We start from the raw sequence: 17616 nt of genomic DNA, 5'->3' as shown, positions 1-17616 counted from the left end.
CCTATAACCCAGAAAATGGTTACTATCTGAAAAAATAACCCATAATTTTAACCCAACACAACTAACCCAGAAAATGGGTTGAAGAAATAACCCAGGAGTTTTTAGTGTGTAGTGCTGCAGTGTTTGAACAGAGGACCCTCTGGTGGGCAAACTATGCAACACTCATGACATGTGGGATGGATCCGACTCTGTTTCTTTAATAGTAATATCAGATGTTATAAACACTGATGCAGATATATCTGCAAGTAGTTTATATCGGACGATAATATCTGCAAAACGATAAATCTGTTGGGCTCTAGGTTTTGTACTTAATTGGTGTTTTAGTGCACTGGAAATTATGTCTGTTTCTTTTCTCTGTCATTTTATCTGGCAACAGCACAAAGTGGTAGTTGTTTAAAGATGATAATCATCTTGCATTCCCTACTTGGTTCCCCTTCAAAGGAACTCGAACTGCGTCGGTGACGACACTATGGGAACGCCTCTGGGCGTGGCAGGGCTGAAATCATGAATGAAACTACTCCAATCCTATTTTCTGAAGACGGCCGGATGCGCTCTCCCCGTGGCTCGACGGCCGGTGGTTGCTGAGGCGGCGCGGCGGCTTCGGTCATCGCTACATCTCCGAGGACATTGGGACTGCCGAGGCTTTTTCCCGTTCCTCGTCTGCTGACTCCGCCTCTTCTCTTCCCCGTTCGGGAGTCCGCTTCTCGGCTTCTCCCACCCGAGGTATGAGTTTGGAGAGGCTTGCACAGTCTGATTCTGAGGAGCTAGACGTGCGTAGCATCATGGAGGATGACTTCCGGGAGCCGGGCCGACGTCATCAGACCGCACCCAGCTATGAGAGGCGGGGCAGGAACCGCGGGCCGGCAGTAACCTCTATGAGCTTTTCTGCAGCCCGAGCGCCACCCCCGCGTTCTTTCCTGATTTGCACAATGAGTTATGTAAATCATGACCCAAAAAAAAAAAAAGCTGCTCTGCACGGCTGACTGTGTCCCCTCTGCTGGACTACAGCAGCGTGACAGAAACTAAGCAGCACGGCTACGGAACGATGCCTTGGGGGGAGGAAGCACTCGCGAGCTATCTTTCTCCCACCCTCGCTTCGTTCCTTCAGATTTCGGCGCTCCCCACCAAGCTGTGTCGGACAAAATATCCGCTTTGGTGTGCATGGCCTACATGGCAGCGGGTTGAGCTGGTGCAAGCCTGCACACTATGGCCATCTTGCAGGCGTACCAGGCCGATCTTCTCAAGAGTATGACCTAGGGGGAGGTCCCTCTGAGGAGGACCTGACTGAGCTCCGTAGAGCTACGGACTTAAATGCTCCGTGTTACCAAGCATTGGCTGCTCCATGGCAGCATTGGTGGCTACGGAGCGCCATCTGTGGCTCAACCTCTCGGGCATCCAGGGGAAGGAGAAGGCTTTTCTCCTGGATGTGCCCCTCTCTCCTACTGGCCTGTTTGGTGAGGCGGTGGATGCTGTCATCAGCAGGTTTCAGCACGCTGAAACGCAGGGAGAGGCGTTTGAGCAATATCTCCCCCACCAGTCTGGGTCCAGGATGGCGACGGCTGAAGAGAAACGAGCTCAGCCCTCGTCTAGCTCCTACCGCCGGAGCCAGAAGCGAAGCGTCGCTTCCCGTAGTCCCCCTCAACAAAACCGGGACGCAAGGCGGCGCTCTCGCCCACAGCCCCCCGAGAGGCTGACCAAGGTCCCCTCCCTTGTGGCGGCTCAGGCATCAGGCGCTGTTTTCCCGCCGTCTTGGCGCTCGGGACATGCTAACCACCAGCGAGCTCTCACCAGTCTGCCCGCCTCGAGGGGTTGCAGCTGGAAAACGATCGGGCTCACACACCGTGGGTCGCCAGCGAGTTTCCCTGGCGGTCCTCCGCTTCAGGATGCCACCGGGGATCCTGAAGCGGAGCCCCCCAAGGGGCTGGTTCCCTTGGCGGATTTTGTAGAAGCATGGCGGAGCCTTGCAAACATTTCCCCGTGGGTCCTGCGCACCGTATTGGATGGCTACAGGCTGCAGTTCCAGGTCCACCCCCCGCAGAAGTTCAATGGGGTGGTCTGGATAGTGGTGCACGCGGGGCAGAGCCAGGTGTTGGGACAAGAAGTTCGCTCTCTGCTGGAGAAAGGGGCCATAGAACTCATTTCCCCGCCAGTCAGGGAGTCCGGGTTCTACAGCCGGTACTGCATAGTTCCCAAGAAGGACGGAGGACTGCGTCCGATTTTAGATCTGCGGTCCCTGAACCAATCTCTGAGGAGATTCAGGTTCAGGATGCTCACCATCCCCGCCATCATCAGTCACATCCAATCCGAGGATTGGTTTGTCACGATAGATCTACGAGACGCATATTTCCACATCTCCATCCGTCCCTCTCACAGGAAGTTCCTGAGGTTCGCCTTCGGGGGCGCGGTGTACCAGTATTGGGTTCTTCCTGGCAGGAGCATCATTTCTCTTGGCACATAAATTGCCTGGAAATGTTGGCGGTTTTCAGAGCTCTGAGGAGTTTTCTGCCCGCTCTCCGCGGTCGCCACATTCTTGTCAGGACCGACAACACGGCGGTGGTGGCCTATTTGAATCACCAGGGGGGTCTGCACTCGCGCCCGTTATGCAAATTGGCATATCAGATCCTCCTGTGGTCCCAGCAGAGACTGCTGTCCCTCAGAGTGACATACGTCCCTGGGACCCGGGACGTCGGCCACATTTCGCCCCGCCTGGAGTGCCTTGCTTTATAGCAAAGAGCTAATGTGTCCGGTGTGCCGGCGTGCTTATATACGCCTCCAGTTACGCCGTCACATGCTACCGTTCTAGCAACACAGACACTGCGTAGGTCGGCCACATCTCGGCCCGCCTGGAGTGCCTTGCTTCATAGCAAAGAGCTAATGTGTCCGGTGTGCCGGCGTGCATATATACACCTCCAGTTACGCCGTCACACGCTACCGTTCTAGCAACGCCAATAGGATTGGAGTAGTTTCATTCATGATTTCAGCCCTGCCACGCCCAGAGGCGTTCCCATAGTGTCATCACCGACGCAGTGTCTTGTTCCCCTTCTCGGGGAACAAGGGTTACATACGTAACCCGAGACGTTTTCTCTGGGACAGAGGACATCTCTTACTTAGATATTCAACTGCAGTAAGCCCACTGATCTGCCACTTAACATTATATTTAGCAAAACCCATCACAACGGTAGATCTACAATACTTAGCCTAATATAAGTTCACACATAGGCTTATCGCTGTGTTAGTTGTAGTGGGTGACTTACTATCCAGCAAGCTACTAAACAAGCTACCAAACAAGCTCATGCTCAGAAAAATACATCAGTTGTCATAATTTTTGTCATGACTAATTTATTAATGACCCAGCATCATCTGTAAGAGAAATAAATCACTTACAATTACCCGATGTTTAAAGCAAATAAAATAGCCTTGCCAGCCGATTCACCTCACTAGAGTTACAGAACTACTGAGGTGAACTATTTAAAATAAATGTATGCCGATAACTAGGTTTCAGATTCAGCAGTCAAAACTGCTTGAATTATCAAAAGCTGTGATTCAAATGCACAGTTCTTCTTAAATTCTTTGTCTGGTTAAATTGATGTTGAGAAAAAAAAAAAAAGTCATCCTTTATTAACTTCATGTGAAACACAAATGTCACAGGTTTGTAGGAAAGAGCAGGTACGAGGACCCAAACGCAGGACGCTGAGCAGGTCAAGTTCAACAAGGGTTTATTTGACCTACAGAAGGCGAGCACACTTACTTCAGAGTGGCTGAGTCCAAAATCCAAAATCAAGGGAAGACACAAGAAAAAATACAAAATCCACAAAACACAGGGAAACACGGAGAAGCAACAAGACAGAGCTTTGCAGGCTACACACTACAATACAATACACTGCAATGACCAGACAGAGACTGAACAGAAACAGCAAACATTTAACACCAGGGACTAACGAGCAGGCGGGAGAAACACAGGTGAGAGGAATCAGGACTGACGAGACAGACAGGCAGGCAGAGAGACAGCGGGGGAAAACAGAGAGACTGGCAGATTACTAGGGAACAGACAGAACACGTTACAAAATACGAGAGAAGAATCTAACTTCAGACAATAACAGAACAGAAACCCATGTAAACAGAGAAATGCAGACCCTAACAGACAAAACCTAAACCAGAACACAGAACTAGAACACAGAATGCAGAGCAGACTATACTAAAGTAGTGCAGACAAATAACTAGAAGTAAATACTAAGACAAGAACTAAGGCACAAGACTAGGAACAAAGACATGGAACCAAAACAAAGACTAAATAACAGATACTGAACTGACCAAACAATAAACTCAGAGAACTAAACTCAACAGAACAGATGACAGATGACTATAAAGCAGATACAAAACCAACCTTAGAATCAAAAACCAAACCTAGAAACAGAGAAACAAGAATCAAAATATAGCACACAAGGAACTCAGGACAGAATCGTGACAATTCATCATGCTACTACATAGACAAGACTTACTAGAAGAACCCATTGTTGATCTTCGTCAACATGTTGTCATGGATAAAGAAAATAAATTAAATTGAGTCAGGACATGCAATTACATGTCAAACATGTAAAAGCTGACCAATGTAGATGTCATCTTGCCTTGCCTTGTCTTCTAAACTTCTCTTCCTCTCTCTCAAAAGACATGGGGGAGTTATACTTAACAACTTTAACTGAGGTCAGAAGAACCGTTGATCAGGATAAATTTTATGTTAAAGTTTAGAAATGTATCTTTTTAAATTAGAGCGTTCACAGCGCATGCTGTCTCCTTTGCTGGTCTCTTGTCTCGTCTGGTCTTTTTCTTCTATCCTCCTTATGTCGTTTCCTCTCCTCTGTCTAAAAGACAAATAACAGATAAAGAAGAATAACATTAATAATTAAATAACAGGGAGGCTAGGCTGTGCTCAGGAGGTAGAGCAGGTCATTCACTACTCAGAAAGTTGATTTGTTTAATCCTTGGCTCCTCTAGTCTGTCTCCTCTGCTTGTCTCTTATGTCATCTGCTCTTGGTCTGGACTTGTTTCTTCCTTGTTCCCTCTCTCCTCTTTCCAAAAGACAAACAAGAGACAATAGTTTCTAAATTACAGCAACAACAAGATTTATTTCACTATACGAGAATTCTGACAATAAGTCCTTCACCTCTTTTTTCTCTAAAAGTTAAATGGCAGATCCGTAGAATAAGCATGAATCCAGTAATGAGACACGCAGAATAACAATTGATCAAAATAGGTATTCTGATATAACAGTAAATATATGCAAATTTACCTTTTGAAATAAGAGACTTAACAGTGCATGCTGTCTTCTCTCGTCTTCTCTCTCTTAAAGACAAACAGCTGGAAAGGAAGAACAACCTTTGAACTCAATATATTGAACATTTGGCTTCTCTATAAACTTAGCAATGTGTTCATTCTTGGTGGCCTCATTTGAAAGCAAAAACATTCTTGTCTCCCAGGTTTCCATCATTCTCTGTCTCTGTCCACAGCTGGCTACTCCAGCTGAGAGAGAAGTGCAGGTGGAGTTAATATCATCCTTGGTTTCTATCAAGATGTTTGTGTCCTCTCCCTCTTCTTCCATCAGCCTGTTCTCTCTGCTCGTGCTGCGTATCATTGGCAGATCAGCTCTAATTGTCCCTACAGCTGTTACTTGTTGTAATTGTCTTTGCTTACTCAAACTGAAATCTGATGCATGATCTGAGCTGCTGAAAATAATAAAGCAATATTAAATAAACTTGGATGTGTTTCTAGCTCAAGAAAACAAATTCAACAGTATTTATTGCTGGACAGAAGAATGAAGAAATCCATCTACATTGCTTCTGCTGTTCAATGCTGCAGGGGAGACTGAGGCAAGAGGAAAAGATGACACTAGAATTCCTTCTCATCTTCTTTCAATAGCTCATACCTCAAGAAGTGAATTCCCTGTGGCTCCCTGTAGTTTCACCATGTCACACACAAGGCAACTCCAAGAAGTAAAGAAGTGTACAAGATGCACCAGTGCACGATGCACCCAAAACACTGACCTGTATGCTACATCCGTGATGAACAAATTATGTACAAATGTACAATATTAACCCCTTGGCCAACAATATCTTGCATAAGGTGCAGCTACACATGTCTACATGGGTAAGACCCTTCCAGGATCCTCACCAGCCCATCAGGCTAGCCCTGAGAAACAAAACTAATGGTTTCTCATGTCACCTTACCAGCACGAGGATAAAAGTCAATCACACTCTCAGGTGTTCCTTTGGTGCAGACAGAGTACTGCTGCTCTCTTCCTCAGTGTCCTTCTTCTCCCTCTCTTCTTCATATAGGCTTCATACCTCTAAGGCTATCGCTTGTGGGTTTACCCCTATGCGCGCATGCGCAGTACTAAGAAAAGCTTGTATATGGTGTGGGCCTCTCATACGTCCTCACCTTGTAAAGGTGAGACTTTCCCATCAGCTCCCATTTTTCATCAGCACTGAGCTGTCTAAAGAGCATAAGATCACCAGCCAGTGATGTCTTCCAGCAAGTCAGCCAGAGCGGGGTGGGACGCCACTCCATCTGCATGGGTGTGCGGCCTCTGTGAGATGTGAGGCATTCCCCCGGCTCACGCTGTCCATTCTGTGCCCATCTCTCTCCCAAGGAGAGGCAGCGCTGAGCGGATAATTTTGCGGTTCAGGTCGAGGTGTGGCGGTCCACCCATTCAGTGGACACTAGCTGGACGAAGCGCTCGACCTGCTGTTACCAGCGGAGCAGGAGTCGGATTACACCGCCTTCTCCATCCATGGGTCTCCCAACTTCCGCTGTCCCAACCTCCGATGTTACCGACTCCAGCCTTGAGGGAGCTCTCTCCGGGGATATTACCATCCTGCTCTCTGCTGCCACTTCCCTTCCATCCATGCGCAGCCTCGTGAGAGAGCTAGCACCCTTGTCATCCTGACAACCTGTCATCTGGTTGTCCCCCGGAGGGTTCCCCGGGCTCCTGTCTCCACCTATGTTCCAATCACTAAGGTGGAGGGTTTCACGGATCTGGGGTTTCATCCAGTACCCCCTTAGCAGTCCAACCTCACAAACTTCTTTGGCATGAAGCCAGGGCAGACGGTTGCTGGACAGCACGCTATCCTGGCCTCCCCAGGCGCGCAGTTGGTGGCTCGTATCACTGACAAGTCCCACCAATACGCTTTCCAGAATTCTGCCTCCGCCAACAATGTGGCGCTGCTAGCTTCCTCTCTCACCAATATAGCAGCCAACTCCACCACCATTACGGAGAAGGAGAAGGAAGAGATCAGTAAGGCGGCCAGCACACCGCTGCATGGATCAGCATCTGGCAGTCCCAGATCCACCGGCTTCTGTGGCTCCAGCAGTCTACCATCCCTGAAGCCACCAGGAAGGATCTCATTGAGGCCCTGGTGAGCACAGATGGTCTCTTCGGGCCTCATTTTCAGACCCTGGTGGACACCATTACGTCCGCGGCTCAGGGGGTGGAGAGCATCAGTAGGCTGTTTCCACCCACCCCGCTCCCCAGCGCATTAGCGGGAGCAAGCAAGCTATTTCCAGAGTTCCTCTGGTGCAGTAAAATCAGGGGTTGTACTCATGTTACTTCCTGGTCAGGAAGAAGACGGGGGGAATGAAGCCCATCCTAGATCTGTCATTGTTCAACAGGGCGGAAAGAATTTTTTGCATGTTGACGGTGGAGTGTGTGTGCCAGGGAGACTGGCTCACCTCCATCGACCTGAAGGACGCGTACTCTCATGTTCCCGTCATCCCAGACTACAGGAAGTTCCTGCAGATCTCCTTCTAGGGAGCCCAGTACCAGTACAACGGGCTGCCGTTCGGTTACTTGCTGGCACTGCGCACTTTCTCCAAGTGTGTCGAGACGGCTCTGGAGCCATTGCGGCGGTAGGGCATCAGGGTCCTGTTTTATCTGGTGCGGTCCCAGAATGAGGTGGTGGTGCAGACGGCCAGGCTCGTCGCACACATGTCACACCTGAGTTTTACGGTGAACTGGAAGAAAAGCATTCCTCTCCCCTTCCAGAGGCTTGCCTATTTTGGAGTGGCGTTGGACTCCTCTCACTGGAGAGTGCAGCTTTCACAAGAAGGTGGATGCTCTGACAGAGCTGCTCCGCTGTGTAGTTCCACGGGCGGTACTAAGGGCTCTGTCAATCATGAGGCTTCCAGAGCTCATGTCGGCAGCTCATGTGGGCCTCTTGCACATGAGGAGGCTACAGTGGTGGTTCATCCGCCTGCGTGTCGACCCATTGAGACAGAAGCGGTGCTTGGTCGCCGTTCCTCTGTCGGTAGGCCCGGATCTGGCCTACTGGCGGCCCAGATCTGACCCCCTCTTTCTGTCTGTCGGGGTTCCGCTTGGCAGGGTCTCATCCCACATCTCATCATCACAGATGCCTCACTGCTTGAATGGGGCGGAACATGCCTCATTCCAGCGGTGTAGGGCAGTCTGTACACTTTGTGAACGAGATGAAAGGTATGAATTAATGAGACTTTAAAAATAGTATAATAATTGGAAAAATTAAATGCATGAAGTTTGTGCAGTAAAACTGAATGGTTGACTGTATCGAATGCTTTACGAAGGTCTAAAAAGATTGCTCCCACTATCCCTCCTTTGTCCATATTTGATTTAACCTTTTCCAGAAAATAACATGTTGCTGTCTCTGTAGAATGATTAGCCCTAAATCCAAACTGCATTCAGTGCAAAGGAAAAGAACTGCAATTAAGATGATTGGTGATTTGTTTAGCAACCAGTTTTTCAAAAACTTTAGATACTGTTGGCAAAATGCTAATGTGACGCCCGCCGCCTCCGTTCGCGGGTCGTCAAGTTATGATAAAATTAAAAAATAAAAAATAAATTTAGGTAAGGTTCTGCTGGGAAACAGGCTGCACCAAAACAACAAAACCAGGCTCAGACCAGTACTAACCAATGCCGATGTGTTTATTAAAACAATAAAATAATGAACCACAAAAACACCTCAATTAAAAGACCTAAAATGATAAAAAAAAACTTGTAAAACTTGTAATAAAAGTCACTGGGCAAGCTTTAATCCGTCCGGTCCTCAGTAGTGAGTCTTTAAAATCCCTGTTTCAGTCCATCGGCCCACCACCTCTCTTCCACTTTCGATGCTCGTTCCTCCTCTTGGCAGAGGTCAGCAGTAACAGGGAAGGAGGGCAACAGACTTCCTGCACCCACATCCGTAGCCATTCACCACTAACGAGGGGGCGTGACCCTACGCTGCTCCAAATCTCACACACACACACACACACACACGTCACCCCGGTGACACTAATAGGTTGGTAATTAGATGTAAGAAGGGAGTTACCACCTTTAAATATGGGAATGACAATAGCAAGTTTCCATGGCTCAGGAAATTTCTCTTGATCTAGTGACACATTAATGATATGTGTTAGTGGACCCATAATTGACTGACCTATTTGTTTTAGTATGAGTGTGTCCATCCCTTACACGTCTTTTGCTCTTGAAGACTTAAGCTATGTAATTGCCTTTTCCACATCGGATATGGATACAAATTTTGGATGTAGTGGGGGCTCAATTAACAAATCTGAACTAATGACAGGTAGGTTGTTATATTTCACAGGGAAACTTTTGGCTATGGTCTCAACAGAATCAAAAAAATATATAATTTAGTGTCTGTGCCACAGCAGATGGATCCTGCAAAAGCATGCCATTGTTCTTTAGCTGTATTGAATTATTACTGGAAGAAGTTTTACCTGTTAATTTATTGATCTGTTCCCAAACAGCATTTGAGTTTCCGTGACAGTTTTTAATAATTGTTATAAAAAAGTCTGCCTTTGCTTTTCGTAGTTGTCTTGTCACTTTATTCCGTAACGAAGCAAATTTTTGTCTGTCACAAGATAGTTTTGACTTATTGGCTTTTTTAAGGGCATTGTCTTTCATTAATTGTTTGATATCATCACTGAGCCAGGGAAAAGAACACTTTCTGTTTTTGTGTTTAATTGTCACTGCAAATTCATTAATTTTTGTTTGTAAGCATTCAGTGAATTTCTGACTAATTATTTCCAATTCATTGTCCAATAGTAGTGAGTGTCCCAGTTCATATTTCTTATTGCTGTGTGAAATTGTTCCTGTTTGCTCCTAGGAATGCCAATGAACTCCTTTTTCTGGAATAGGCTGAAAATCGCTTTCTGGTTAGTTTTCTTGTTATCAGCACCATGTTATTACGTGAGAGACCAGTTAACATATTGTATGATTTTGTGATCCTTTCAGGATGATTGGTGAAGATTAGGTCAATTTGGGTGCTACAATTGTTTGTGATCCGTGTCGGTCCTTTAACATTTACTTGAACTTATCATAAAAGTCTATGTTAGTAGATGGTGGTCGATATAAGACTATTAATGTCAAAGACATCTGAGGTGCAAGAGACAGATTTAACCCAACACATTCTAAATCAATTGGGGTTTTCCACTGGATTTCATTGCACTGTATGTTCTCTCTCACATAGATCATTACCCCTCCCCCTTTGGCATCAGCTCTATCTCTCCTGTAGGACGCTTTTTGATTTTAAGCTTCGGATATTTAGATGTCCGCCAAAGAGACCTTTTGGTTTGACTTTTTGATCCCAGATTATCCGTGCATTGTTTACAGCGTGAACCTTCCACCTTCCACTTCCGGTTCATGCGTATTGCTTTATTTACTGTAAAGCGTTTGTGGGTGTTAGCGGTGCTTGCCACGCCGGTTCTGTGAAGACTGTTGCCGCTGGGTCTCCCCATTATGTCGTTCAAATCCGTGGGAGCCGTTCCCGTCGCTGCAGGATGTCCACCCAGCAAACCACGGTGAAATCCCGGACCGTCTGGACTCAAGCGCCGCACAGAAGCACCACCAAGTTCAGGGTTGACAACGGCAGCTGCTGATGTACTCTCCGCAGACGTGAACTGCTGCCTCCCTGATGAATCACGCCGAAGATCCAGCCCACCATCCGCGCAGGAGCTAACCTCACTGGTCCATCTCAGCTCGATGCTGGGATTCACCTGAGCCAACGCCGGATCCCTGGGGACACCGCCCAGGAGCACCGCTGCTGGAGATGCACCAGAGTCACAGGTAGGTGCATCAGGAAGGTCTGTTGTTTGGCCGGTTGGACCAGGACACAGGTGGATGTCGCCCGACAAAAGTAGGCAAAGGCATATTATCATGACATTGTTTGTTGCTTTCTTACAAGGCGTTTCTTTGCGTTTTCTTCTTTGATGGTAGCGATTTGAAACTGCAAGTGTAACAGCCAGGGTGTACTCTCCGTTGATCTTGTTTGTTTGCTTGTGCCAATGCGCCTCCTTGTCAAACCAGTTTAAAATCTTGTTACAAGTTGTGTGCTTAGTATAAAAGTTTTCTACCGGCAGTATGGACTTTACAAAAAGTGTGTAAAGTAGCAGAGCAATCAGCACGCCTGTGCTGCCTACCGCCATCTTTAGTTCTTTGCCGAGTGGACTTTTCTGATAACCTAACCCGCTTAGTCCACTGCTTAGTCCGTCTAGTCGACTCACAATGCTCGTGAGTCCACTAGACTCGTCCCAGACGAGGCTTCCCAGTGGGTCTATTTATGTTTGCAGATCGAAACGGACAGGAAGTCAGACACAGAACGGCATGGAGAATCTGTTCAATTTTCAAAATAAAATACTCTGTGCAGACTCCCAATCATAAAACTACAATAAACACAATTAAAACAGACAATAGACAAACAGACAGGTTGCCACTGGAGTCCTCTCCCATTCCTCCATGAAGACATCATTGAGCTGGTGGATGTTAGAGACCTTGCGCACCTCCACCTTCCGTTTGTGGATGCTAAAGGATCACCTTTACCCTCAGCTTCATTAGCATGGCAGTGGTCAACTTGCAGGTGTGTTTGGGGTCGTTATCATGTTGGAATACTGCTCTGATTCAGTATGTCATGGTACATGTTGGCATTCATGGTTCCCTCAATGAACTGTAGCTCCCCAGTCTCCGCAGCACCAAAGCAGCCCCAGACCATGACACTCCCACCACCATGCTTGACTGTACTCCTCACCTGGTTGCCGCCACACACGCTTGACACCAACTGAACCAAATAAGTTTATCTTGGTCTCATCAGACCACAGGACATGGTTCCAGAATTCCATGTCCTTAGTCTGCTTGTCTTCAGCAAACTGTTTGCGGGCTTTCTTGTGCATCATCTTTAGAAGAGGCTTCCTTCTGGGACGACAGCCATGCAGACTAATTTGATGCAGTGTGCGTTGTATGGTCTGAGCACTGACAGGCTGACCCCCCACCCATCAACCCTTTTCCAAAGACAACATTTGGATATGATGCTGAGCATGTGCACTCAACTTCTTTGGTCAACCATGGCGAGGCCTGTTCTGAGTGGAACCTGTGCTGTTGAACCGCTATATGGTCTTGGCCACCATACTGCAGCTCAGTTTCAGGGTCCTGGCAATCTTCTTATAGCCTATTCCATATTTATGTAGAGCAACAATTCTTTTTTCAGATCCTCAGAGAGTTCTTTGCCTTGAGGTACCGTGTTGAACTTCCAGTGAGCAGTTTGAGGGAGTGTGAGAGCGATAACACCAAATTTAACACACCTGCTCCCCATTCACACCTGAGACCTTGTAACACTAACGAGTCACATGACACCCGGGAGGGAAAATGGCTAATTGGGCCCAATTTGGACATTTTCACTTAGTTGTGTACTCACCTTTGTTGCCAGCGGTTTAGACATTAATGGTTGTTTGATGTGTTATTTTGAGGGGACAGCAAATTTATACTGTTATACAAGCTGTACACTCACTACTTTATATTGTAGCAAAGTGTCATTTCTTCAGTCATGATTTTATTTACACAAAAGTGTACAAGGTACCTTTATTATCTATGAGGGGCAATTTGGATTACAGCCAGCAGTAACAAATATATGTATCAACCAACAACAAATAACGACAACCAAACTACAACATAATTTAAATTGAATTTCCAGGGTATTATTAACAATGGGGATAACAGCCGGGATGAATGATTTTTTAATCTATTCGTTCTGCATTAATTCACCCCACAAGGGATGACGCGGATCATGTAGGTCATCTAAGGGTATGCCCGCAATTTTGCTGCATACCTTCACGATACCTTACATGCGATTTTTCTGTTAAATAGAAAGTGACCTGTGCCAGCAGATAAAAGAGAAAGTGAGAACTTATTCAATAAAACAGGAATAAAACATTTTCATAAAAACCGTGTCGACATTAAAACTGTGAAGCTTACAAAGAAAGTACATGCGCTAATGTACATTTTTACACAGCATCAACCTGGGACTCAAAGCACGGTTTACTGTCGATCAGAGTCCCAAGATATTTGTACTGCTGCACTAGTTCAACTGGCTGATTGTCTATTACAACAGAGGAAATGACCGTGGGATTTCTTTCTTCTTCAAGTTGATGCACATCTCTTTCGTTTTTGCCACATTTATGTTTAAAAAGGAGGATTTACACCAATTAATAAAATCATTTACTACAGGACCATGCTGTGGTAGGAGTCGTCACTGCTGAGGAGGGACACAATTTTACACACAGAATTATTAAAATTTAATAATGTGGCGCCATTCATGATGGCTTTGGCCTTCATTTGTGTATAAAACAAATAAAAGGGGGAGACCAATAGAAGATAAAAGGGCATCTGATAAAACACTGTTCACTCTCACCCATTGTGACATCCCTGTTAAAAAATTCATCAGCCAGCAGATCAGTCCAGTATCAATGTTATGAATGTTCTTCAACCTGTCTGCTAAAACATGGGGATGAAAAGCAGAGGAGAAGTCAATAAATAGTAGACGGACAAGGGACTTGGCCCCCTCAAGATGTGTCATGAACCCTGCATCTCTCACCTGAGTTTGGTCCTGAGTGAGTGTGTTTTGATTTGTTTTTTTCCTTTGGGTGAGGGAGGCATGCTTGGTGTGTTTTTGTTCTGTTTTCTCTTCTCTCAGTTTTTGAATCCTGGGCGTGTCTGGGTTCCTGAGTTGGCACTTGCTGTACCTGCTGGTAATCACACACCTGTTCCTGATGAGCCATCCCTACCTCTTAAGAAGAGACCAGACTTCGATTCCCTGCCAGATTAAGGCACGTACAGTAGGTTTTACCTTAGCATCTAGCCTTAAGCCTGTTAATCTAGCAACCTGTTTGCTTTTACTAACTTCTCTCTGCCTGTCTCCAGATCGCCTGCTCTGCCTGCCTGCCAGTTCCAAGTCCCTCAAAGCCGAGATCCAAACTTTCCAGCCACACTCCCGCCGGCCACGCCAGCCAGCCAGCCCTCACGCTCCACTTACGCTTAACTACTGCTTTGTCTCCTCTGCATCTGGGTTCTAGCAAAACTCTTGACAAGATGTTTAAAAACCATGTTTAAAAGCGTCCCTGTTGCATCATCCACGCCTTTGTAGGCGAACTGGAGAGGGTCTCCTGTACAGTGTCCAAAAGTGTATCCTTCACTAGCCTTTCAAAAGTTTTCATGAGAAGAGATGTGAGTCCACTGGTCTGAAGACACTGACGGTCTTAGTTTGAATCTTAGGCACAGGAACAATTATTGAATCCTTCCAAAGACAAGGGACCTTATGCAGCTGTAAGGACAACTGGAAGATTAAGTAGAAGTTGTCTGCCAGCTGGATAGCACAGTTCTTCAAAACCCGGCCCCCGATCCCATTGGGACCTGGACTTTTCCTTTCTTTGACACCACGGAAGACCATGAATTTATCAATGGACACAATATTATTTACAGGATTACGATCAACATTTTTAAAAACAGACATCTCCTCACTAAAATCATGGACATTAAAATGATTATAAAAAAACATTCAGTTCATTAGAAAAGTCCAGGTCGGTTTTCCCATTCTGAGAAATAGAACACTTTTTGGACTGCAACCCCATCATGGTTTTTATGCCCTCCCATGCAAGACGTGAATTGCCAGTGCGCAGCAAGTTTTCCACTTTATCTTTATATACGCACTTGGCAAACTTGAGTTCCTCTTGTGCCTCTTCAGGACCGATTTGTACATTGGAATTAGATAAACAACATTATGGTCTGATGTCCCAAGAGTGGCTCTAGAAAGAGATTTCTAAGCCCCCTTAACCGTCCAAAAACAAAGGTCCAGACACTTTGAGTGACAAGTAGGACAAGTGACATTCAAGTAAAAATTACAGAGAAACTTACCTGGTTTACCGTGACTAAAATCATCCATTATTAGGATCAGCGCGTCTGGCGCAATACCCTGTAGCCACTGCATAGATCTGGTCATGGCTTGAGTGGCCATGTCAACGTTATCCTTCGGGTGAATATAAACATGAGTCACAAATAATTGGGGGAATTCCCTTGGAAGATAAAGAGGACGTAAGGATACAGAGAGGAGTTCATTGTCCGGTGTACACAGTGACTGCCAGCTACAACTACACTCAGGCCATGTGCTACCATACTATTCCTATTGTCTCCGGTCCACGCAAGAGGTATCATGCCATCAGGCACAGAAACCAGGCACTCCTCAAGCACTTAAAACAGGCACCACCCACATCTGTACTTGTCTGTTGGGTCATGGAACTGCCAGTCGGCAGTCAACAAAGCTGACTTTATCACTGCTTATGCTAACACATCTCTTGGGCTACTCGCGCTCACTGAGACCTGGATCAAACCAGAAAACTCTGCTACCCTCGCTGCACTGTCCACCAATTACTCTTTCACCCACACCCCCCAGCCGTCTGGGAGGTGGGTGGGACTGGGTTCTTAATTTTCAACAAATGGAAATTCACACAGCTGCTGCCGTCGAATCAATATGCCTCCTTCGAATACTATGCTGTCTTTGTGTCCGCTCCGGTAAAGGTCTCTGTGATTGTCATATACTGTCCACCAGGACAAATGGGTAACTTTATGGAGGAGCTAGACACACTGCTGTCTTCAATCACAGAGCATGACTGTCCCCTACTTAGACAATTCAAACTCAGCAGACTTCCTGTCTCTGATTCAGTCCTTTGATCTAACACGGGTTCTCAGCCCCCCGACCCACAAAGCTAGCAGGGTGCTTGACCTCGTTCTTGTCCGAAACTGTGCCACAGAGTGCCTAACAGTCACACCTCTACATGTGTCTGACCACTATTTCATTCAGTTCACGGTATGCCTACAGGAAAAGCCCATTCTTCCAACACCATTGGTCTCACACCGCCGCAACCTCCACAACCTGTCGCCCGCTCACTTTGCCTCAGTGGTAGCTTCCGCTCTACCCTCCCTCAACACATTTTCCTCACTGGAGGTCAATGATGCCACACAATCTCTGTGCTCTACACTAAGCTCATGCCTGGATAGCCTGTGTCCTCTATCCACCCGTGGCTAACTGATACCATCCGTGGGCTCGGTACTGATCTCAGAACGGCTGAAAGAAAACAGTGAAAAACCAAAGACCCCGCCAACCTTAAGGGCTACCAATTGCTCCTATCCTCCTTCTCAACAAGCATCAGTGCTGCTAAAACTGCGTTCTATAATAACAGAATTAGCAGTGCCACTGACTCAAGGAAATTATTTTTCACTTTTAAAGCGCTACTAAATCCTCCTCCACCTCCACCACCCACAAACTTGTCTGCTGATACCTTTGCTGCCTTCTTCACAGGCAAAGTGGCGGCTATAACTAGCCAATTCTCTGAAACATTCAAACTCAACCATTGTATCAGTCCTACTACATCTTTTCCTCTGCCCTCCCAGGTCAGTGGTTCTTCACTCTCCTCGTTTACTCCTCTCACAGAGAGCAAAGTATCAGAACTCTTGACCCGTAGCCGTCCAACTACATGCCCACTGGACCCGATTCCTACGAATCTCCTCCAAGCCATATCTCCTACCGTGTTCCCGACAATCACTCGTGTGATAAATACTTCTCTGGCTTCAGGAACCTTCCCGACCACTTTCAAAAGGGCCTTACACCCTTGCTCAAAAAACCCTCACTTGACCCAATTCAAGTTGAGAACTATCGACCAGTGTCTCTTCTACCATTTTTATCCAAAACTATTGAACGGGCAGTATTCAAAAGGTCTCAGAATTCCTCTCACAGAATGACCTCCCAGATCCATACCAGTCTGGTTTTAAGAGTGGCCACTCTACTGAAACGGCTCTTCTGTCTGTTACAGAAGCCCTAAGGTCAACTAAAGCTGCAGCCCAATCCTCAGTTCTTATCCTGCTTGACCTATCAGCTGCCTTTGACACAGTCAACCACAAGATCCTGCTATACGCTCTCTCAGCAATGGGCATCTCGTGTAAAGCACTCCTGTGGTTCGAATCCTACCTCTTGGGGCGTTCCTACAATGTTTTGTGGCGAGGACAATTATCCTCCTCCCACTGCCTCTCCACAGGGGTGCCCCAAGGCTCAGTGCTAGGGCCCCTTCTCTTCTTAATTTACACCACCTCACTGGGGCCGATCATTTGCTCGCACGGCTTCTCTTACCACTGCTACACAGACGATACGCAACTCTACCTATCCTTCCCGCCAGGTGATCCCACCATCTCGGCGCGGATCACGGACTGTCTCTCGGACATATCTGCATGGATAAAGACTTGCCAAGTCTCTCGGTCATGCCGCTTTGCTCTATACA

The sequence above is a fragment of the Micropterus dolomieu genome, linkage group LG01 (genome assembly GCF_021292245.1).
Source record: "Micropterus dolomieu isolate WLL.071019.BEF.003 ecotype Adirondacks linkage group LG01, ASM2129224v1, whole genome shotgun sequence".
In the NCBI taxonomy this organism is placed as follows: Eukaryota; Metazoa; Chordata; class Actinopteri; order Centrarchiformes; family Centrarchidae; genus Micropterus; species Micropterus dolomieu.
This window is presented reverse-complemented; position numbering follows the sequence as displayed.